Source organism: Ursus arctos, unplaced genomic scaffold, assembly GCF_023065955.2.
Source record: "Ursus arctos isolate Adak ecotype North America unplaced genomic scaffold, UrsArc2.0 scaffold_17, whole genome shotgun sequence".
Classification (NCBI taxonomy): domain Eukaryota; kingdom Metazoa; phylum Chordata; class Mammalia; order Carnivora; family Ursidae; genus Ursus; species Ursus arctos.
The window spans coordinates 411215-433847 of record NW_026622841.1 but is presented as its reverse complement, the minus strand read 5'-3'; the positions used below and the strand labels follow the sequence as shown (position 1 = coordinate 433847).

Below are 22633 nucleotides of genomic sequence, written 5' to 3'. Positions count from 1 at the left end.
ATGTCCTGACGAGCAGATGCTACTCCAGAGCTGACTCAGGGCTGATGAGACTCCCAGGTGAAGTCCCCAGGGAGGGCCTGACCTGCAAGGTCTAAGCTGGGCGGTCTGTGTGTTGGTGTCTTGCTCACATTTATCTTCTGGGTGTCTGTGTGGCGGGGGGTTGTAAGTGGCCTGAAAACACCTCCCAGGATGACTTTGAGCCTCGTCCCCGCCGAGTGGTGGGAGCCTGTCTCCCAGGACACACCTGCCTCTGAGGGCTCGGTGGTCTCCCGAGACGAAGGGCAGCCTGAAGAAGCCATTCCGCTGTGCTCAGAGGGACTGGTTGGCCTCTCCTGGACCCTGCACGTGCTGGCTCTGCCCTGAGGCGGTGTGGCCAGCAGGCTTTACCCACCTCATCAGTGGGCTTGGGGCCCGTTGCGCTTTGCAGGATCTCAGAGGTGTCTCCTGAAATGCGTTCAGCCAGCCCCTCTCTCCTTGCCCCCAGTCCTGGGCAATGCAAATTATTCAGGGATCCTTCAAATATGCCATCTGGCCCCCGTCAGGCCTGGAGGACAAAGCCTTCAGGATCAGGGACGTCTGCTACCTCTCGGAAGCTGGCGGTGCTAGGAGGAGACTTCAGGACATGGGTTCTCCGACCGCTCCTTACAGAGTTTCCAGCCACCCACAAAGTGACCTCTCGCTCTACTTTCTGGGGCCGGCACCTCCCCGGAGACCGTGCGGTGGCCCCCTTTCAGGCTGCAACCAGAAATAAGGGCTTGTGAGCCTCCTTGACGGAGAAAATCGTCTTCTTTCTCTCTTGTCCGTTGAAGACTGACAGCTCTCCACGCGTGTGCTGCTTCAGGGCCAGAATTAGAAATTAATAATAAATGGGGGTTTTGCATCATTTTCTTTTCTTTTGTCCCTCCCCATGGCTCGATGCTCCGTGTAGGGCTTCAGGCTGCCCCCATCTGTTTTTAAGTGTAATATCAGAATTAGCCCCAGACCTGGGGCCACCTGGAAAGGGCTTTGGGGAGACTGTCCCAGCTTCTCTTTTAAAGCCGGGGAACATAAGGAGAGCAGCTCGGACCCACGTGCCTCGGCTGGCCTTCCTCTCCACTACAGCTCTAAGCCTGCGAACACAGAGCTGTGGGCCCTTATTCTCTATTCTTCCTCAGGGAGGGCCTCTGAGGGGTGCATTTTGTAAGGACTGTGCGCATGGGGGGCTTTGAACAGGCCACATGTCTTTCCTCACATCCCATGAGACACTTCCAGAACTTTGCCAGCCTCTCCATAGGCCCACAGGCATTGTCACCTGAATGAGCACAGGGCTCCCTCTCCAGGGACACATTATGGGGTTTCTGAGCTGTACAACCTCTTTGCACATACCACACACTTAACTTTCACAAAGATCCTGAAGCAGTTGTATTCACTGCATTTCACAGATAAGAAACATACTGAGTGATGAGCTCAAGGCCATGCATCTCCTAAGCAAATGACCAGGACATATTTCCTGACTCAAAATCCCTTTCCCAGCTTGTCCCAGGCCCACACGGCCCCCTTCCCTCCTGACTGTTCTCCATCCTCTGTGTCCTGGCAATACTTTGGGTGTTGGGCCCACAGCCCCTCATGTGGCTGGCCTTCCTCACATCACAGCCAGAAAAGCTGGTCCTGGTTGTGATGCCCCAAATCGGATCCTGAGTCTGCACTTGAGAGCCTGGGGCCGTCTGCCTCCAGCTCCACACAGATGCCCGGGCATTCCGTCCTAACCCTCACTCACAGCAGGGAGGACGCTCACGGCCACTGAGTCATCTTCAGACGGTGCTCCATGGCATTCTACCCTAGAACAGGGGCTGTTCATCTCTTCTAGAAAACACAGGAGCTTTACCCAGTGACACTAACTGCCCTGGCCCACCGAGGTCATGGGATTTCACAAAAGCCTTCCTCCCTGTCTCCTTCACTGCTCTGGGTTTCAGACTCCTCCTCTGCCCCTGTGGGGACCCAGCCTGCAGGGCTGGTGGGGCTCTGAGCCCATGGCCAGAGTCCGTGCCCCAGGCAGTCACCTGCATTTGGGCCAGCCTGGTCCCATGATACGCACTCAGTCAGCCTTGCATGGCTGTCCTGTTCCTGGGCTGAAACAAATCAATATAACTTACAAAATTGTATTAATTATTTTAAAACTCCTAAGAAAAGAAATTTCCAGGCCTAGGCAATTTCACTGGAAAATTCTACCGAACATTCAAAGAAGAGTTAATTCTATCAAACATTCAACAAAAAGGAGGGAACTCCTAACTCACTTTATGAGGTTAGCATTACCTAGAGACCACACTAGAAAGCACAAAAAGGAACCACAGATCAGTATTTTTCATGAACTTAGACACAAAATCCTAAACAAAATATTAGCAAATTGAATCTAGTGATGTATAAAGTTGCTGGACCAGGTGAGATTTACTCCAGGTGTGCAAGGCAGGCTCAACAGTCAAAAATCAATCAGTATGAGCCACCATATCCACAAAAGAGACATAATATCACATCAATTGATGCAGAAAAAAGCATTTGCTAAGATCCAATGCCCATCTATGATGAGAACTCTCAGAAAGCTAGAAATAGATATTCAACTAGATAAAGAGCGTCTACAAAAACCTAAAGCTAATAACATGTGTAGGTGAAAGGCTGAATGTTTCCCCCTCAAGATCAGGAACAAGACAAAACTGTCCACCCTCATCGTTGTTATTCAACCTAGTACTGGAAGTTAGATAAAACAAGAAAAGGACACAAAAGGGGTAGAGGTCAGAAAGGAAGAACTGTCACCATCCTGTCTGCAGATAGCATGATGATCTCTAGAAAATCCCAAACCTCTTAAACAAATGGAAAGACATACCATCTTCATGGATCGGAAGACTCTATTTTAGTTGTTTTTTCTCTTCAGATTGATCTGTGGATTTAATAAAATTTCTATCAAAGTCCCCACAAGAATTTTTGTAGATACAGACAGCTTATTCTGAAATTCATCTGGAAAGGCACACGCTCTAACATAGCTAAGACAATCTTGAAAAACAAGAATAAAGTGTGAGGTCTCACTATGAATGTCCGTTATATAGACTCGGGAGCCAGGACCCTGTGATGCTGGCAGGACAGACAAATGTACAGAACAGTGGAACAGAATACAGACCCACAGCAGTATGTCCAACTGACTTTGAACAAAGTTGCAAAACCAGTTCAGTGGAGGAAGCAGAGACTTGACAACAAATGATGGCTGAGCAAGTGCTTGTCCACAGACGGGAAAAAAGAACCTCATCCTTAACCTCACACCTTATGTAAAAATTAAGTTAAAAATTGGGGCGCCTGGGTGGCACAGCGGTTGGGCGTCTGCCTTCGGCTCAGGGCGTGATCCCGGAGTTATGGGATCGAGCGCCACGTCAGTCTCCTCTGCTATGAGCCTGCTTCTTCCTCTCCCACTCCCCCTGCTTGTGTTCCCTCTCTCGCTGGCTGTCTCTATCTCTGTCAAATAAATAAATAAAATCTTTAAAAAAAATTAAGTTAAAAATGGATCCCATTTTAAGTGTAAAATGTACAGCTATAAGACTTTAAGAAAAAAAAATTGGAGAAAACCTTTTGGATCTAGGGTTAAGCAAACAGTTCTTAGACTTAACACCAAAGGCATGATCCATAAAACTTAGCTTGATAAATTTGACCTCATCAAAATTAAAACCTGCTCTTCAAAGGACAGTTTAAGAGCATGAAAGGAAAAGCTGAAGTGAGAGAAAACATGTGCAAACCACACATCCAATAAAGGGCCAAAATCTATGCTATGTAAAGAATTCTCAAAACTCAATAGCAATCCTCCCCCAAAAAACCATGAATAAAATATACAGTTAAATGAGCAAAATATGTGAAAAGATATTTCACTGAAGAGGATATACAGAGGATGGATAAAAAGATGTCCAACATCATTAGCCATTAGGGAAATGCACCTAAAACCATAAAGAGAGATCACGACACCCTTATCAAAGCAACCAAAATAAAAAATACATATACACCAATACTGACGCGGATGTAGAGAGATGATGTCTCACGCATTGCTGGTGGGATTGGAAAATGGCGTGACCACTCTAGAATATTGGCCGGCGGTCTCTTGTAAAGTCGGTCATGGAGCTAGCATATGACCCAGCAGTTGCTCTCCTGGGCATTTATCCCAGTCATGACGACTTAATGCACACAAAAACCTGTACACACGGTTTATAGTAGTTCTGTTTGCAATAGTCAAGAACTGGACACGACCCCCATGTCCTTCTTTGGGTGAATGGTTTTACTGCTGGACGTCGTCACCACAAAACACTGCTCAGCACTGGGAAGGAGTGAAGTGTGATTACAACGACAGTTTGGACGAATCTTCAGGGCATTATGCTGAGTCAAAAAAGCCAATCTCTAGATAATCATTCTAATGATTCCAATTTACATAATATTCTTGAAGTGACAATATTACAGAGATTGGGAACAGATTAGCTGTTGCCAGGGGTTAGGAGGCTGGGAGAGGGAGGAGCCTGGGTGGCACGAGGGACCCTGGTGGTGACGGATGTCCTCCCTCTGGGCTGTCAGTGTCGGCGTCCTGGTGGTTGTGACACTGGAGGAACCACGAAAAGGACACACAAATCTCCTTATACTCTTTCTTCAACTGCATATGAACCCACAGATATTTCAAAATAAGTTTAATCTATAGAACATATGTGCAAATATTTCATATGAAGCTTTAGTAAAAGTTCTTGACAAATATGTCACCTTGAAAGCCACCTGTGAGGATTGGATTGGATTTGAAGAGGAGGGTAGAGGTGGACGTGGACCATCCCCTCTCCGAGCTGTTGAAGGGGAGGGTAGAGATGGATGTGGACCGTCCCCTCTCCGAGCTGTTGAAGGGGAGGGTAGAGGTGGACGTGGACTATCCACTCTCCATGCTGTGGAAGGGGAGGGTAGAGGTGGACGTGGACCGTCCATTCTCCGAGCTGTTGAAGGGGAGGGTAGAGGTGGACGTGGACCATCCACTCTCCGAACTGTTGAAGGGGAGGGTAGAGGTGGACGTGGACCGTCCCCTCTCCGAGCTGTTGAAGGGGAGGGTAGAGGTGGACGTGGACCGTCCCCTCTCCGAGCTGTTGAAGGGGAGGGTAGAGGTGGATGTGGACTGTCCGTTCTCCACGCTGTTGAAGGGGAGGGTAGAGGTGGACGTGGACCGTCCGTTCTCCACGCTGTTGAAGGGGAGGGTAGAGGTGGACGTGGACCATCCCCTCTCCGAGCTGTTGAAGGGGAGGGTAGAGGTGGACGTGGACCGTCCCCTCTCCACGCTGTTGAAGGGGAGGGTAGAGGTGGACGTGGACCGTCCCCTCTCCGAGGGGATGCAGCTGCCCTTCTGCACAAAATGCTCCTGTGGTCCAGAACCCCAGAGAAGCTGGAGGGGCCAGGGCGAGCCCTCTTCCCCCTTGTGACCTGGCAGCCAGTCTCCCTGGCTTTTCACACCGAACACCATCACGGCGTTAGGAAACCACCTGAACTGAAGAGAACTGAGAGAATCCTGAGTAGTTAGAAAAGAGTATGGTTGGTTGTGACCTCATCACTGATGACTTATCTAGTAGGTTGCCGGGACCATGGGGACATCGTTGTTCACGTGTTCACCCGTGGAGCGTCCCCAGCATGGGAAAACCCAGACTGCTGGGCGGGTGTCTAGCCCTCTGAGCTCGGCTCCGCTGAGTGGGAGCAGGACCCCGTGCGGGCTGAGCTGGGACAAGAAGGGAGGGCATCCCGGCGAGTGCACGGGAGCCTCGGGGACCCAAAGCCGACAGCCTCTGCAGACAGGGAGGCCCGAAGCGGCCCACACGGATGGATCCTAAGGCCTCGGGGTGCTTGATTCCTGACTCGGACTCGGGTCTCCGGAGGCTCCCGGCCCCTCCGGGGAGAGGCAGCGCAGCCACACTGCGGCCTCTCGGTCGTGGCCTCACGCCCCTCAGATACCGGAGACAACGGGCGAGGACCGGAACTTGGTGGGGAGGGCCCCCGGCTTCGAGCGAGGCACAGACAGTTGCCGCTTGTGTCTCCACAGATGAAAGAAGGGGTATTTCCAGAACTCTCCATGCGCAGTACCGGTGGGAGTGTGAGCCGTGTGTAGTCTGTTCTGGAAATTGTGAGCGGGTCTCCTGAGAGGGAGAGCACTGCAGGTGAGAATCGGGAGGGGCTGCGCGAGCGAACGGTAGCCAAGAGGGAAGTGAGGAGCGGGGGAGGCCAGAATTCCCGGAGGAGTCTGGGTGTGGTTGCAGGACGTGCAAACAGTGCTTTTTTTTGTGACGCCTGTAATCCGGAGGACGCGTCAGTGATAAGACCATAAACAGCCCCTGGCTCTGGGGGGTTTAATTGCGGTAAAATACGCAGAACGTAGACTTGACTGCTCGGCCGTTTCTAAGCGTGCAGCTCAGGGGCGGTAACACCTCGCGCAGCCCCCACCACCCCTCTCCGGACGTCTTCACCCTCCCCAGCCAGAGCCCTAGTGCCCCTTCATCCAACACGGACATGCCCTCGCCTCCCCCAGACGCCGGCCCCACCGTCTGCTTTCTGTCCCGACGATGGCGGCTCTGAGCACCTCACCCACGTGGAATCCTACAGGACTTGGCTTCTCGTGCAGCTTACTGTATGCACCACAGCTCTTGGGGTCTGTCCATCTGCGCAGGGGCCAGAGTCTCCCCCTGTTAAGGCTGAAGAATATTCCATCAGATGGAGAGACCACGCTTGGCTCATGGATTCACCCACTGACGGGCTCGTGGCTGCTTCCCCCTTCTGGCTGTTGTGAATAATGCTGCTCTGAACGTGGGCGTCCAAATATCTGAGTTCTTTGGGGTCTATACCCAGAATGGGATTACCGGATCATATGGCAGTCCTGTTTGTAATGTTTTTTTTTTTTTAAAGATTTTATTTATTTATTTATTTGACAGAGATAGAGACAGCCAGCGAGAGAGGGAACACAAGCAGGGGGAGTGGGAGAGGAGGAAGCAGGCTCCCAGTGGAAGAGCGTCATGTGGGGCTCCATCCCAGGACCCCAGGGCCAAAAGCAGATGCTTAACAACTGAGCCACCCAGGCGCCCCCCTGTTTCTAATGTTTTGAGGAACCTCCATGCTGTGTCCGCAGAACCCACACCATTTCATATTCCCGGGGCCCCAAGCTTCCAGTTCCTCCACATCCTTGTGAGCACCTGTGGGACTTTCTGGGGTTTTGTTTGTTTTATTTAATAGCCATCCTAACGCGTGTGAAGTGGTATCTTTGGTTTTGATTTTCATTTCTCCAGTGATGAGTACTGTGGCAGTTTGCTGGCTCTCAGTGTAGCTCCTGGAGAAACGTCTATTCAAATGCTTTGCCCGTTTTAAAATTGTTTTGTTGTTGCTGAGTTCTCTGGATATATGGAGTGTTCTGGGTATTAACCCTTTAGCAGATATATGGTTTGAAAATATTTTCTCCCTATAATTGGATCTGTGGGTTTTTTCACTCTGTTGATAACTGTTTTTTGGTACATAAAATTATTTATGAAGTCTAATTAACCTAGTTTTTCTTCTGTTACTTGTGCTTTTGGTGTCCTATCCAAGAACTCATTACCAAATCCAATGTCATGGAGATTCTCCCCTGTGTTCTCTCCTAGGAGTTTTATGGCTTTGGTGCTTATATCCAGGTCTTTGATCGATGTTGAGTTAATTTTTTTATCTGGGGTAAGAGGAGGGTCTAACTCCTTTCTTCTGTCCGGTTTCCCAGCTCCATTTGTTGAGAAGACTGTCCTTTTGCCACCGAATAGTCTTGGCGCCCTTGTCTGGCGCACTTTCTCTCTGGGCTCTCTGCTCTATTCCTTTGGTCTGTCAGTCTGTCTCGATGCCAGGACCACACTCCGTTTTGTAGCAGTTTTGAAAGCAGCAAGTGTGAGACCTCCAACTTTGTTCTTTTTCAAGATCGTTGTGGCTGTTCAGAGATCTCGTATGAACCTGAGGATGGATTTTTCTATTTCTGCAAACACATGTTGTTGGGACTTGGATAGGGTTGCATTGAGTCTAGGTCATTCTGGGGGGTGTGGACCTCTTCGTACAGTAAGTCTTCCGGTCCGTGAACATGGCGTATACCTCCTAGTAGCTGCGTCTTCTTTCATTTCTTCCAGCAGCCTTTGTAGGTAAGAAAACGCACCTCCTTGGTCAGCTGTATTCCTAAGCATCTCATTCTTTCTCATGCAATCGTAAGTGGACTTGTTTTCCATTTAGAGTGGCCTGGGCCTTGCAGGGTCTATGGCCCCTCCCCACACACCTCTGCTGCCCAGCTTCCCTCCTGTCGCTTCTGCCACCGGGCTTTGCAACCACGGATGGAGCTCCCCCTCCACCTCAGGTCCAGCTGCACCCCCACACACACTGTCCAGTGAGTCAAGGACAGCAGTTGCGACTCCTTCTGCTGGGCTCCTTATCCCCAGGGTCCCTGAGACGCCACAGGCCAGAGTTCCTGGAGAAGAAAACATAACCGGTACAGATACTCCCCAGGAAGTCTCACCAAGACCACATGCCCACAGGACGCAGGCCTTGGAAGCAGCCTGCCGTGGGACGCTGGACAAGCCCATGGCCGGGAATGGCCCAGGACGCGGCGGGTCAATGGCAGGTCAATGGCAGAGTGAGGCAGCATATCTTCCATCCTGCTCCCACAAGGCAGCTGCCCTGTGCTCTGGCACATGGCGGCACTAACCTTTGCCACGCTCCAGGTGGCCGTATGAGTGCGGCTGGGGCTCAGGTCACAGAGCTGGGAGGCGAGAGGGAGGGCTGTGACTCCAGGGCCCGGGCTCCTCTGTGCAGCCCCCCACCCGCACGTCCTCATCGCTGTCACAGACACAGTGCCTGTCCACGCCGGGCGCCGTCCGGGCACACCGTCTACTCTCATTGGGCTGTGTCAGGCCCTGCCGGCTTGAGCACCACGCCAGTCATGACTCATGAGTCCTGAGCCACGCTGGTGACCAGTCTGTGGCGTGTGTATGAGCCCCGCTTCACAGATGGGCTCGGCTGGCAGCTGTCCACCATCTAAAACATAGACTGTGCCTTCCAGCCGCTTGAGATGTGACAACGGGGCAGCCGCAAGTACCGTCACCGTGCCGTGCCACATCATCTCCAGCATGTTCCCGTCAGCCCGAACAGAAACCTGTAGCCATTAAGCAGAAACTCCCCTTCCCCCCACCACCCCCCGGTTAATCGTAGCTACTTTCTGTCTCCAGGAATTTGCCTGTTCCACACGACATCGGTCCTTTTGATGTCTGGCTTCCTTCATTGAGCAGAACGTCTTCAAGGTCCATCCACGTTCTTGCACAGGTCAGCACTTCACTTCTTTTCGTGGCTAAAAGTATCCCATTGCATGTACATACCACATTTTCTTCTCTTTTCTTGTCTTTTTGGTAAAAATCTGTGGTTTAATTTAAAATACTCTATAAGCTTTTTTTTTGTTTTGTTCTCTTAACTTCAAGAAAAAAGCATAAGCTTGTATGAATATAGCACGTTTTTTTTATCCATTCATCTGTTGGTGGGCGCTCCCACCGTTGGCTGTTGTGAATAATGCTGCGGGGACACCAGCTTGCATAGACCTGTTGGAGAGTCTGCTTTGGATTGTTTTGGGTTATCTACTTAGAAGGGGAATTGCTTGGTCATATGCTTGTGTTTAATTTTTCGAGGACCCGCCAGACAGTTTTCCGCGGTGGCTGCAACCATCAGGATACCACGGGCTCCGGTATCTCCACGTCCCCCCCCCCCGCCCACGCTGGTGATTGTCTGTCTTTTTGATTCCAGCCATTCCCGTCGATGAGAAGTGGGATGTCGTGTGACTGTGATGGTGTTTCTCTAATCGCTAGTGCTGTTGAGCACCTTTCTGGGTGTTTATTGGCCGTATAAATGTCCTCTCTGGAGAAATGTCTATTCAAGTCCTTCGCCCATTGTTTAACTGGGTTGTTTTCGTTGTTAGTGGTAGGAGCTCTTACACACTCTTAATATTAAGTCCTTACTAAATATGTGACGTGGGAATATTTTCTCCTGTTCCGTGGGCTATCTTTCCACGTGGCTGATAGTGCCTTTCAAAGCACAAAAGTCTTTAATCTATTTTTTGTTTTCTTGGCTCAGCTCCTGTGTCCTATTTAAGAAACCCTTGCCAAATCCAAAGTTGTGAAGATTTGATACTATGTCTTCTCTGGAAGTTTTATAGTTTTAGTTCTTGAACTTAGATTATTGACCTACTTTGAGTTGAGTTTCACGTATGGTGTGAGGTAGGGGTTCAAGTTCACCCTTGCAGGTGCACATCCTGTTTTCCCAATGCCATTGTTGACACACTGTTTTTTCCACATTGAGTGGTCTTGGCACCCTTGTCTAAAATCAACTGACCAAAGGGGTGCCTGGGTGGCTCAGTCGGTGAAGCGTCTGCCTTCAGTTCAGGTCATGATCTCAGGTTCTGGGATCGAGCCCCGCGTCGGGCTTCCTGCTCAGTGGGGAGCCTGCTTCTCCCTCTGCCCCTCCTCCTTCAACTCGTGCTCTCACACTTTCTCTCTCAAATAAATAAAATCTTTAAAAATAAATAAATGAATAAGATCAACAGACCTTAGATATGAGGGTTTATTTCTGGACTTCCTATTACATTACACCAATCAGAGTGCCAGGATCACACTCCTGAGTACTGTTGCTCTGTGCTATGTTTTGAAATTGGGAAGTGTAAGACCTCCAACTTTGTTGTTCTTAGGTTTTTTTTTTTTTCTATTTCTGGAAAAAACACTGTTAGGTTGTTGATGGGCCATCCTAGAAGTGGGCTGAACATTCTGGTAGGTTTTGCCTGTGAGAAAATCCCAGCACTAATATTTGGAGGAGGTTGTGATGCTTTCAGTAAAACTTGTCAAATTCAGACTCAAGGCGCGTTTCATTCCAGTGCCCCAGGGCTGAAGCAGAAAAAGTTAGATTAAAAAAAACTTTTTTTGAACTATTTTAGACTTACAGGAAAGCTCTAAAATTAGCCCAGAGTCCCCTCGCCCAGATCCCCTCATGTCACATCTTACGTGACGAGAATCCAACCAGGATGTGAACCAGCGTAGAGCCCTCGCTCAGACGTGCCCTCTTCCCAGGCGTGTCTGTGTTCCAGGTGTCTCCTCAGGACCCCACCGCCCACTCAGCGTGTCCTCCTCAGTCCCACCATCTGTAACGGGCCTGCAGCTTTCCCTGCCTCTCGAGATGTCCGCATGTAAGAGGAGGTGGTTCTGGGCCCGCGAGGATTTGCTGGCGTGGTGCAGCCCTTGGAGCCCAGCGCTTACCGCCCGCCTGTCCCACTGTGGCTCAGCTCAGGTCCTGGCCCCTCACCGTCCCCTGCGTTGTGCCTCAGGTGCCACGTGACTTGGAGTCCCACTGATTTTGTGGCATGTGAAGGGAATGTGGAAACCACCACGCTTCCAGGAGTCGTGGCCATCCGGAAAGGTGCTCAGAGGTGCTCCCTCCCTCCCCGTCCCACCACGCTGTGCTGTCCTCCCTCGTTCTCTTTAGTTTCTGGCTTATCCCTCCCGAATTTCTTCTGTTCAGTCAGACAGACGTGTGTGCATTTTTTGGACACCTTCTGTCTTACCCGAAGTGTGTTGCGCTCCGGATATCCCTTTGCCGCTTCCGTGGTCACCGCACAGTCTACCCTGGAACGCGCTCACACCAGGGCATGGCGACGTCCTCATTCTCTGTGCGGCTGCAGACATCCCACTGCGTGGACCCACCGAGTCCGTTCAGCCACTCTCTCCCGCGTGGGCACGTGGGCTCTTCCCAGCACTTTGCAGGAATGAACAGTGCTGCGGCGAGCGACCCGGGCACGTGTGTCTCACACTTCTTGGCGGACCCCCTCGCCACGGCTGGGCCCACGTGCACCCCCGCCCCCAGGGTGAGAGGCAGCTTCCTCACAGCCGGCCCACACACTGTGGCTGGATTTTTAAATTTTTTCAAGTTCCATGGATGAGAAATGATGTCTCAGTGCTGTTTTAATTTGTACTTCTCTGATTATGAGTGTACTTGAACATTTTCTCCCCACACTTGAGAGCCATTTTTATCTTTTTTTTGTGAATTGCCTTTTCATGTTTTTTCCCATTTCTCTATGGGGTTTTTGGTCCTTTGTCCCTCAGTTGTATGAGTTCTTCTTGTGTTAGTTTTTCATTTTCAGAGTATTTCTGACTGTTCTTGCACATTGGCTTTTAGTCCTAAACTACGTGACTAACTCCATAAAATAGCTTGCTCTGTTTTTTACTGGGATTGAATCGAATGTATAAATTAACCGTAGCAGAAAAACCTCTTTATGTAAAATGCTGAGTCGTCCTATCCAAGAATAGGGTTTGCTTTCCCTCGTTCAGCTCTGCTTTGGCAATTCTGGAGTGTTCTAAAATTTTTCCTCGTAAAAAGTGCACACATTCCTTTTGAAATATATTCCCACGTGTTTAGTCTTTTCCTGTTGCTGTTGTGAATGGACTTTTCAGTCACTAAATCCTCTACTTCTTGTTTGTGTAAGGAAAGCTGTTGCTTTTGTAGCCTGCTACTTTACTCAGTTCTTCTATTCAATAAATGAAAGTTTGAGCATCGGTTCCCGTGGTTTTCCAAGTCACACTACCATCTCCTCTGCAAGTGGAGCTGGTTTTACCGTCTTTGCCCACTCTATGCCTCTAGATGATTCCGTTCGTTAATACCTCAAGGACAATGTTGCATGATACCGGGGAGCACGTGTCTTCCCTTGCTCATTACCTTAGTGGGAATGCCTTTCGTGTTTCTTCATTGAACGAGAGACTGGCTCTTGGACTCAACATGGTGGTTTATTGTGTCAGTGCAATATTCCTCAATTTCTGGAGTGTTTGTCAAGCGTTTCTTGGCATCTGTGGAGATAGTCATGTGATTGTTCACCCCTTGGGTTTATTTTTATGGTGTGTGATGTTAATGGATTTCCTACTATTGAACCTATCTTGCATTCCTGGAATAAATTCCACTTTTTCTAGTGTTTTTTTAAAGACACATTGTGGTTCTTCCTGTTTAATAATATTTGCTTAGATTTTTTGCATCGATGCTCATGAGTGATATTGGACTGTAGTTTTCTTTCTTCGTACTAATTGTGTTTGGTGTAAGTATCAGTGTTTACCTGCTTTACAAAAAGGGCGCAGAAGCCTTCCTTCCTTTTCGGCATTCTGAAATACTTCGTAGCACAGCCGGACGGTCTGGTCTTCAGTGAAGTTTCGCAGAATTCCCAGGAAACTCATCTGGGTTTGGTACCTTTTTTTTTTTTTTTAAAGATTTTATTTATTTATTTGACAGAGATAGAGACAGCCAGCAAGAGAGGGAACACAAGCAGGGAGAGTGGGAGAGGAAGAAACAGGCTCCCAGCAGAGGAGCCTGATGTGGGGCTCGATCCTGTAATGCCGGGATCACGCCCTGAGCCGAAGGCAGACGCCCAACCGCTGTGCCACCCAGGCGCCCCTGGGTTTGGTACCTTTTGTGGGGTAGCTCCGTTACCACATTCTCTGTTTCTTCAGTGGAGATTGGTACGTTTCTGTCTCTAACTCTCGTGGGATCCATTTTGATAGTCTCTATTTCCTGAGAAAGTTACCGTTTCTTCTACGTTTGCAGATTTATTGGCATGGAAGACTTCAAAGTGTCTCGTGATTCTTTATATTCCATTTCAAAAGTTAGACTTCTTGAACATAATCACGTGGTTAAAAAGAGAGAGAGAGAGGAAAGAAGTTTGAGTGACCGGAAAAGATCATCAGCATTATTATTTTCAAAGCAGTGTTACCGAGTATGACTCTACGTCAGTTTTCAAAAAATAAGCCGGTGGGTGGTTATACAGAAACATCTCTTCTGTGCTGCTGGGCAGAGAGCTGCCCACCATGAAAAGCAGTTTTCTTGCCTGACACTTGCCGGGGCTCAGTGACCGTGGAGGCTGATGGCTCCCGGTGCCGGCCGACAGCAGCTCACAGAGCAGAAAGTCAGGGAGCCAAATGCCAGGACAGCTTCACACAAAGTCCATCGTTTCACATTTCAGGGGACTTCTATCTCATCGTATAAAAAACTACAAGATGTGACTTCCCGCCTAAAATCAGAATGGTTTTATTCCTTTTCCCGGCTACTAAAGTTGCTTGGATCCTTTGTGGGGGGGGTTGGAGCAGGATTGAAAATCGTAATGAAGAAAGTAGAAGTCACCTAAAACTGCACGGCCCACACCTGTGTGCTATCAGCCTATCGATGACTTTCCTTCCAGAGGTTTCTTTACGCATCTTCCCCAGAAAGAGAAACCCTGCGTACAAAGGTCAGCCGTAGGTCTGTGCTGTTCTGCAACCTGCTGTTCTTTCTGGTCCTTCGTCACAGATGTCACTGCCCAGACTCCAAGAGAACGTCTTGAAAAAGACACACGAGTGGAAGCTCCCTGGAGGGGAGCTGTGGGTCTGTGGGCTCGGGATGGCGGGACATGTCCCCTCGGGCTGCATGAGCCTGGCGGGCAGGGAGGAGGCGGGCTGCTGAGGGCTGCGGGATCGCCAGGTCACGTCCAACAGCCTTGTCCTCAAACTGGCAGAGGGAATGTCTGGATCCTGGATCCTGCTTCAGACCTTACTTTTGCAGCCAGTGGGCTGTGCCAGACGTCCTGGAGGTGTGCTGTCCCCTCTGTGAGGAAGCGAGGGTCACGGAGAAATCAGGCCCACATCAGATCCCCCCCCCCCCCGCCGCTTACCGCACAGCCCTGCTGTTGGCCCCACAGTGTGGTACCTCACAATTGTGTGTGCAGTTCTCACGGAAAGTTAAATTATGTGCATGACATGCTGTTTCAGAGGTATGGGAATGATTAATCACTTGTTTTACAAAATTGATTTGAAAAAGAAATTACCAAATAAGAATTGTCACAATTGAAAAGTAAAATTCAATTATCTGAGAAATTTGCTCCCTTCCTGTTCTGTGTCTGCTCTCACGGACGTGGGGAGGGGGGCCCAGCATTGGTCTCTGCTGCCCTTTATGGGGACACGACAGAGGTCTCAGGCCTCCTGAGTTCCAGCCTGGGGGCCCCTCACTTAAGGCTCAGCAGAGAAAGAGTGCGGGGAGCCTGGTGGCTGGTCCGATCGCAGCCCACCTGCCTGTCGGGTGCTGGGAATACTGGGGGGCAGAGAGTAGGGACAGGGAAGCTCCTGGAATGCATGAGGATTTCAAGCCAAACCCCTGTTAGCTCCCCCTGCTATTTCGGTAGCTCTGTGCTGTGAAGACGCCTGCTCGGCGGTCAGTGTTCGGGGCCTGGCTACACAGGAGTTGTCCCAGCTTCAGCACTGGCTGGAGTCGTCCTGGGCCCAGCGATGGGGACTCAGCGATGGAGACTCGGCTTAGCGGCTCTCAGACGTCTCCATCTTAAGGGTGATTTAGGCCATCAAAGAGCTCTTTTAAACGTGGGTCATGCACATCACCATCACCAGGTTAGAAATGGATGGGGCAGGAACACACCCCCTGGGGGCATCCCTGGCCAGTGCCCTGGGGTCCGGTGACACTGAGGGTCCAGCCCCTGTCTCCAAGAGACCGTCACAGATGACGGGTGCTCGGGATGGATTTGGGAAATGCTAGGAGGAAAGACGCAACTCCCAGGAGTGGTAACCACTCCCTCCAGGATTCCATTTCCTCCAAACTTGGGCCCAGAAACCATCAGGAAGCGGACGGGCGACTCCATTCCCCACCCGCCCACTGCTCAGCCCTCTTACATGGAGTGTGGTGGGGGAAGGGAGGTCTCTCTTCTCCGGGCTCCACGAGCAAAAGCACCCGTGTAAGTAGCTACTGCTGAGAAAAAGTGGGCTTGATGGTACATTTGCATACGACTGTGCTAATTATAACCCTCTCACCTGAACCTTGAAGCAGATTCAGCAGTTACAAGTGTACTTCTTAAAACAGGCGTGCCGGCCTGGAGACGTTACCTATGCATGTGAGGACGTGCGTGTTTAGCTTTGCAGACTGATGGGACTGTAGGCGAGGGACAGGCCGCCTCTGATGGGATGTACGTCCAGTGAAACGATGAACAAAGTCCAGAGTGTAGCAGGGCCTGGCGGTATGGCCGACCTGGAGGGGACACCTGGGGTCAGCTGGACCCCGCCCGGGAGACTGAAGCAGGGTGGGCAGGTGGCCCGTGTCACAGTGACTGTGGGCTTCTGTTATAGCAGAGGGCAGCTGGTTCTGGGGGGAGGCAAGGAGACAGCTCTGGGCACATAGAATGTGACGTGTGCGGGCATTGCTCAGACGTCCGGAAGGAAGTCAGACACAGCAGGTGCAGAGGGAGAAGCAGGAGGAGCCAGACCGGGGCCGGGACAGGCGGCACGGAGAAGAGAGGATTCGAGGTCAACCAAGACCGGCCTCATGCAGTTAGGACAGAAGAGCCCAGTGTGGGGTAGGGGAAGACCACGGTGAGAGTGCGTGGGGCTGGGGCGGTGGAGACCCTCCACCAGGAGGGAGCGTGAGAAGTACGCCCATGCTTGGGGGCTGTCTGGGGCCCAGAGGGCCCATCCATCTGTCTCTGTGCTGACTTGCAAGAGCCCATGGCGGACATGTGAGAAACGCAGAAAGAGGGAACAATTAGGGAGGTCTTCCAGAGGGTGCCGGCGGGCGGGATTGGCCTCCAGAAAGATCCGGACGGACGTGGCCAGGGGCCAGGGGGACGAGGGCCTGTGTTGGAGCCTGGAGGTAAGACTTCTCACACTTATAGTGTAGGGCTCCTGAGCAGCTGCCTAGTTTGCAAAGGGAGGCCGGGTAAGATAGGAGAAAGGAGCGAGTTCTGGGAAGTTCTTAGGTTTTCCTTTGTCAAAACCTTCTGCTGGGTGACACTACCTTTGGTAGACGGGAGGGACAGCATTGTCTGCCATCGTGATATAATGAAATCGGCAAATGGGATAAATAGAGAAGGCTCCCCTAGAAATACGAGTTCTCTACCTGGGGAGCTGTGGTCCACGTGACCATGCTGGGTTTCACAGGGTCCCGGGAAACCCCAGGCTGAGCCAAGATGATGTGCGCGGTGATGTAAATTACACACAGGAGCTGGATCGTGTCGGTCGGATTCTCTAACAAGTTCAGGCCCAACCAAGGTTCAGAAGTCGTGCCCAAAACGGGGATTTGAGGGGCTCCCGGTGGCTCAGTTGGTTAAGCATCCGACTTTTGGTTTCAGCTCAGGTCATGATCTCAGGGTCGCGGACTCGCGTGTCCTCAGTGGGGAGTCAGCTTGGGATTCTCTCTCCCTCTGCCCCTCCCCCCGCTTGCTCACACGCTCTCTGTCTCTCTCAAATAAAATCCATCTTTTAAACAAAAATAAAAAAGTAAAAGGGGGATTTGACCTGTCATTTCAGGGACTTGAGATGACGCGCTGGCAGAGGTCTGAGGGGATGGCACTGTTTGCGAAGGGCCACCTGGGATGACCCACCACACGGGGACACCGACCTGGGGTAAGACGTGTGCCTGCTCCCAACATCCCGCTAGGAGAAAACCGGAAGGCTGATCTTTTCCCTGAAAGCATCTCATTTAAAGAATCTTATCGTATGATACCGCAAACACACTGATTCCTCGGAGCTCAGACGAGGGAGGGGAAGGAGGGTGAACTCTGGGGAAAGAACCTGAGGATGAACCCGGTGGGCGTGGCCACTTTGGACACCTGTCCCCGCAGGACCTGGGCGCTCTGGGAGGCCAGCAGGAGACGGCCGAGGAAGACCCTGAGTTGTAACTAAAGAGTGGGAGAGTGGCAAAGTGATGAACTGGGGGTCCCCCCGAGAGCCTACGTCCACTGTCCCCCAGCCCTGTCCTTTGTCCCGTGAGTCCCCGAGGCTCCAGCCTGCTCACCCTCCACAGGACAGGTGCAGAGCAGACACTGGGAAGCTGTTTATTCTTTGAGCTTCGCCCCAAGATCCGGACTGAAGGCTGTGCTGGGATCTAGGTCCTCACCACCCCAGGCAAAATGGTGTCACTAGCTCCCACCCCGCTCCATGCATCTCAGTCTCACACCTGCCCCGTGGCGGTCCCTCACCTGCCCCCCAGGCTCTCCCGCACCAGCTTGGGCCTCTCCCCTCTCCAGTCTTTGCTGCTACTTCCTCCTCGCTCTTCTTCCCACTCTCTGCTGTTTTCCAGAATGCCACACCTCCCTTCTTGTCCACTCTTATCTGGTACTTATAGACCTTAAGTCTGGAGGAGAGCTAGAGATTATTTCATTCAACCCTCGGTTTTCTGCCTGGACCCTGAGACCCTGAGAGATTTGGGGGGTGGGCCCCAGACGCACACAGATGAGGCCAAGACACCATCCCCCTCCCCTGACTCAGTCCTCAGGATTTCCCACCTCTGTGGCAAGAGTCCTGTTGGGCATAGCACTCGGGGGTCACAATAGCTTCACACACTCAGACGTGCGGTTTCAAAGGAACATCCCTCCTGTCACGGCCCCCACATGCCTGCTGGCCATGAGCTAGAGTCTAGAATTGGGCTGGTCCTCTTGTCGGCGTTTGGCTGTGAGCCGGGACTTACCCCTTTGTCAGGGAAGGCAGAAGCTTCACTTCCCCTAAAAACCGTCAGAGAAGGACATGAGTTTTCTTTGTCGCGGTGTCTCCGTGTTTCTCGGCTCCACGACTGGCTCAGGATCGCCTGACATCTCAGCTAAATCTCTTGCTGCGCTTTGATGGGACTGTTAGCCTTGCTGGGAGTTTCCCTTGTGATTCTGTTTCTCTTTCAACGCCCTCGTGTCGGTGGTGTTTGGGGAGTGAGAAAACAGGAGCTACGAACGTAAGAACCAAACCCAAATCGAACACAGTAGTTTTAGAAGCACACTTTCACGGAGACCACCTGCGATGGACAAAGCACTGAGCAGGTCAAAGTGTCTGCATACGTGAATGAATAGTGGACAAATCAGTGTAATTGTATTTTAAAAAGATTAATCTTCCCCACTTGGTCAGCGGACCAGCGTGGTCCATTCTCACGGACTGCGGTGAACAGAAATAAGACGCAGCAGATCGGCACACGTCAGAGCCGAGTCCTCGGCCTGGGGCCACCTTGTGTGCAGGACGCTCCCGGCTCTACCCGAAGGCCGGCGGTGCTGCTGTTAGACCGAGCGGCCCGGGACGAGAAGGGAAAGCCTTAGTGACCCACAGCAGACGGTCAAGAATGGGAGTGCCCAACGCAGAAAGGAACGTCATGAGAGTTACGTTTCTTTGGTTTAGAGTTTTTTCAGGGTTTTTTTTTTGTGTGTTTTTTTTTTTACTGTTTTTCTCCAGCTTTTTTTAAGTGAAAATTTTCAAACATACACAAGGGTTGAAAGAGTAGTACAACGAAAACGTGGCCGTCTCTATGTACATGTGTGTGTACACAGGAAACATGTGTTTGTTCACATAGACATGAACTAATGGTCCATCTTGGAAGTAGCTTACAGAAATCAAGACATTTTATCCCTAAATAGTTAAGGGTGACTCTCCCTCCACAACCACAATACCATGTAACACTGAAGAAAATCAACAGTAATGAATGCATCATGTCCCAGTTGTCACAAAACTGTCTTACGGTCACAAAGCACTGGATCTCACGCAGATTCTGCCTGCCTCCCCTTGGGAATCGGCACTTCCTGTGAGATGCAGCTCGAGTGGGAAGGACCCGTCTCTGATGGCTAAGAGCATTTTTCGTAAAAAGAGAAGGCATTTAGCTGTACGAGCTCATTGGATGTGTTCATTCTATTCTGAGAAGCTACAACAGAAGGTTTAAATAAGACCCAGAGTCCCATAACATCATGCCCCAAATTTCCAGGTTTCATGGGAAAATCAGTCATGATACCAAGAGCCAGGAAGATTTCAAACCGATGAAGGACAGTCAGTAGACACCAACATTGAGATGACAGACACGTTAGAATTGTTTACACAGCCATCGTAAAAACACTTCAGCGAGCAGTTACAAACATGCTTGACACAGACACGAAAATAGAGCCTTAGCAAAGAAACAGTCTCAGTGAGAAGGAAGAGAAGATGTAAGGGAGAAGAAACTAGAAGTTTAGAACTGAAAAATAAATGATATGAAAAGCTCCGTGCATGGATTCAAGGGCTGAGGGGAAGGACAGGATGAAAGAATCCGTGGACTGCAAGGCTGGCCCGTCTGAAGAGCAGAGAGGAAACAGACTGACAGTAGCACGGACAGAGGCTCGGACACTGTGGTCCACAACGAGATCCAACATTCGTGTCCCCTGAGTCCTGGAGGGGGAAGCATAGTGGGGCTGAAAGTTCTTGGAGAAATAATGACTGAAATATTAGCAAAAGACATAAACCTACAGATTCAAGAATGAACTCTAAACAGCACAGACCCAACAACGCCACACCAAGACACATCGTAGTCAAATTTCTGAAAACTAAGGGGAAATTAAAAATCTGGAAAGCAGGTAGAGAGAAAAGGCAGCTTACCTGGAGGGAAATGATTCAAACGTCAGGAAATCTCTCGTCAGACACCATGAGGCCAGAGGAAGTGAGACGTTTTTCAAGGGCTCAGTTTTGGAAAAGAAGGATCAGCTCAGAATCTTACATTCAGCAAAAACACCCTTCAGGAATGAGGTGAAACGAAGACGTTTTCAGGATGCCTTGACTAAGAGAATCTGTCACCAGCAGTCCTTTCTGGAATATCAGCTGATTGGAAGTTCTCCGAAGAGGAAGAGGGACTGAGGAGCCTTCAGAAGGAAGACTCGGGCAGCAAACAGGCTCTTCTGTCCCCTGGAGCTTCCTAAGTCATGTTTGATGGGGGGGAGTGGAAATTGTAATGCCTGCCGACGGGCTTAGAAAGGCCCGTAGAGGAATGACTTAGGACCAGGTGTGGACCGTAGGTGTATACGGAACCGTTACGATAGCAAGCTGGTGGAAGAACACCACCAGGAGACTGACAAGTCGTGTATACGTAATGCAATGTCCAAAACAGCCTAAAACACTCAGAAACACTGTGCTGAGTCCACATGGAACTCTAAGATATGTCCAAGTAATCCACAGAAACGAAGACCAGAAAACAAAAAATGAAGGGGGGCATTTTATAAAAAATTACATTATTACATTAATCATCAATAATCACGTTAAGCACGGGGGCGCCTGGGTGGCTCAGTCAGTTAAGCGTCCGACTCTTGATTTCTGCTCAGGTCATGTTCTCAGCCCCGTGTCGGGCTCCACACTTGGTGGGGTGTCTGCTTCCCTCCCTCTTCCTCTCCCTCTCCCCCTCCCCCTGTGCACACGCTTTCCCCCTAAAAAATAAATAAATAAATCTTTAAAAAATAATTACATTATGCATAAATGGTATAAGGGTGCCTGGCTGAGTCAGTCAGTGGAGCCGATGACTCTTGATCTCAGGGTCGTGAGTTCAAGCCCCACGTTGGGTGTAGAGAGTCTTATTTTTTTTAAGAAGTCTATTTAAACCATTTTTTAAAAAAAAAAAAGCATAAATGGTGTAAAGAAAACAAACACCAATTAAAAAGCAGAGAGAGGTTGACAGACTGGATGGGAAACCGGGACCTGACTGTATGTTGTCTGCAGGAAAGCACTTCAATACAGTGCCCTACACAGGCTGACAACAGGAGGTGTGACGTATCGTGCAAACATCAGTCACAGGGAGGCTGAAGCGACCGTATTTTGTATTTGATAACGCGGATGAGGGGCAGACACAACGCCAGGACAGAGAGGGACACTACAGTCGCTGAGACGCAAGCCTTGGAGACACAGCCACGCGACGTGTGTGCGCGAGGAGTGCCGAGCGGGGTGACTGTGACCGGGGTGGGAGCGGGTTTGAGGTCAGCACAGCTCCTCTGAAACCCCAGTGAGGTGGTTTTGTAAAGAAAGAAAAATTTATTCTGGAACGTACGTGGAAAGGCGCAGGGATTAGAATCAGCGAAGGCTGTCTGGGGAAGAATGAAGGGGACGAGCCCCAGCCCGGGTCTGGCGACAAGCCGCACACGGTGGTGGCCGGACTGCATGCTGTCAGCAGCGGACGCTGGCACCCTCCACGGCACAGACAGAAAACCCACAGAAGAGATACACAAACAGGCCCAACTGCGGGTTTTTTGGTCTTTTTTTTTTTTTAAGATTGATTTATTATTCAAGAGAGAGCGAGAGCCCAAGTGGGAGAGACAGGATCTCAAGCAGACTCCGCCCGGCTCGATCTCATCACCTGAGTCCAAACCAAGAGTCGGACGCTTCACCGACGGAGCCACCCACGCGCCCCCCCAACGATTCAAGGAAGGAAAGGTGCTGGAACAGACGCCAAGAAAGTGAGCCTCCAGCCAAGTCCTATACCTTACATGAAAAGTAGCTCAGAATGGATCACGGGCTTAACGTAAAATGGAAAACTATCATCTTTAGAAAAGGAACAGTAGAAAACCTTCGGGGTGTTGGACTTGGCGACTCATTCTTAACACCAAAAGCACAGTCAGTAAAAGAAGAAACGATAAATTGGACCTTATCAAAGTAAAAACGTTTGCTCCACTGGGCACTTAACCCAGAGGGAAAGAGTCCTTTACGGAAGCGTCTATAGCAGCTGTGTTCGTGGTGGCCAAATCCTGGAAGTGACCCGGCGTGCTGCGGCTTGGGGATGGTTACCCAGACTGTGGCCCCTCCATGCCACGAGCCATCACCAG

General features: G+C 50.5%; 1 protein-coding gene across 2 annotated transcripts in view; it reads left to right on the top strand.

Annotated features, from left to right (window-relative positions):
• KCNG2 (potassium voltage-gated channel modifier subfamily G member 2) overlaps positions 1-22633 on the top strand; it is a 64274-nt gene that overhangs the window by 6968 nt on the left and 34673 nt on the right. For both annotated transcript variants that reach the window (XM_057313315.1, XM_057313314.1), the window contains exons 2-4: positions 6065-6179; positions 9240-9333; positions 17361-17456. The gene's annotated coding sequence lies outside the window, so the exon portion shown is untranslated. The remainder of the gene's footprint in view (positions 1-6064; positions 6180-9239; positions 9334-17360; positions 17457-22633) is intronic.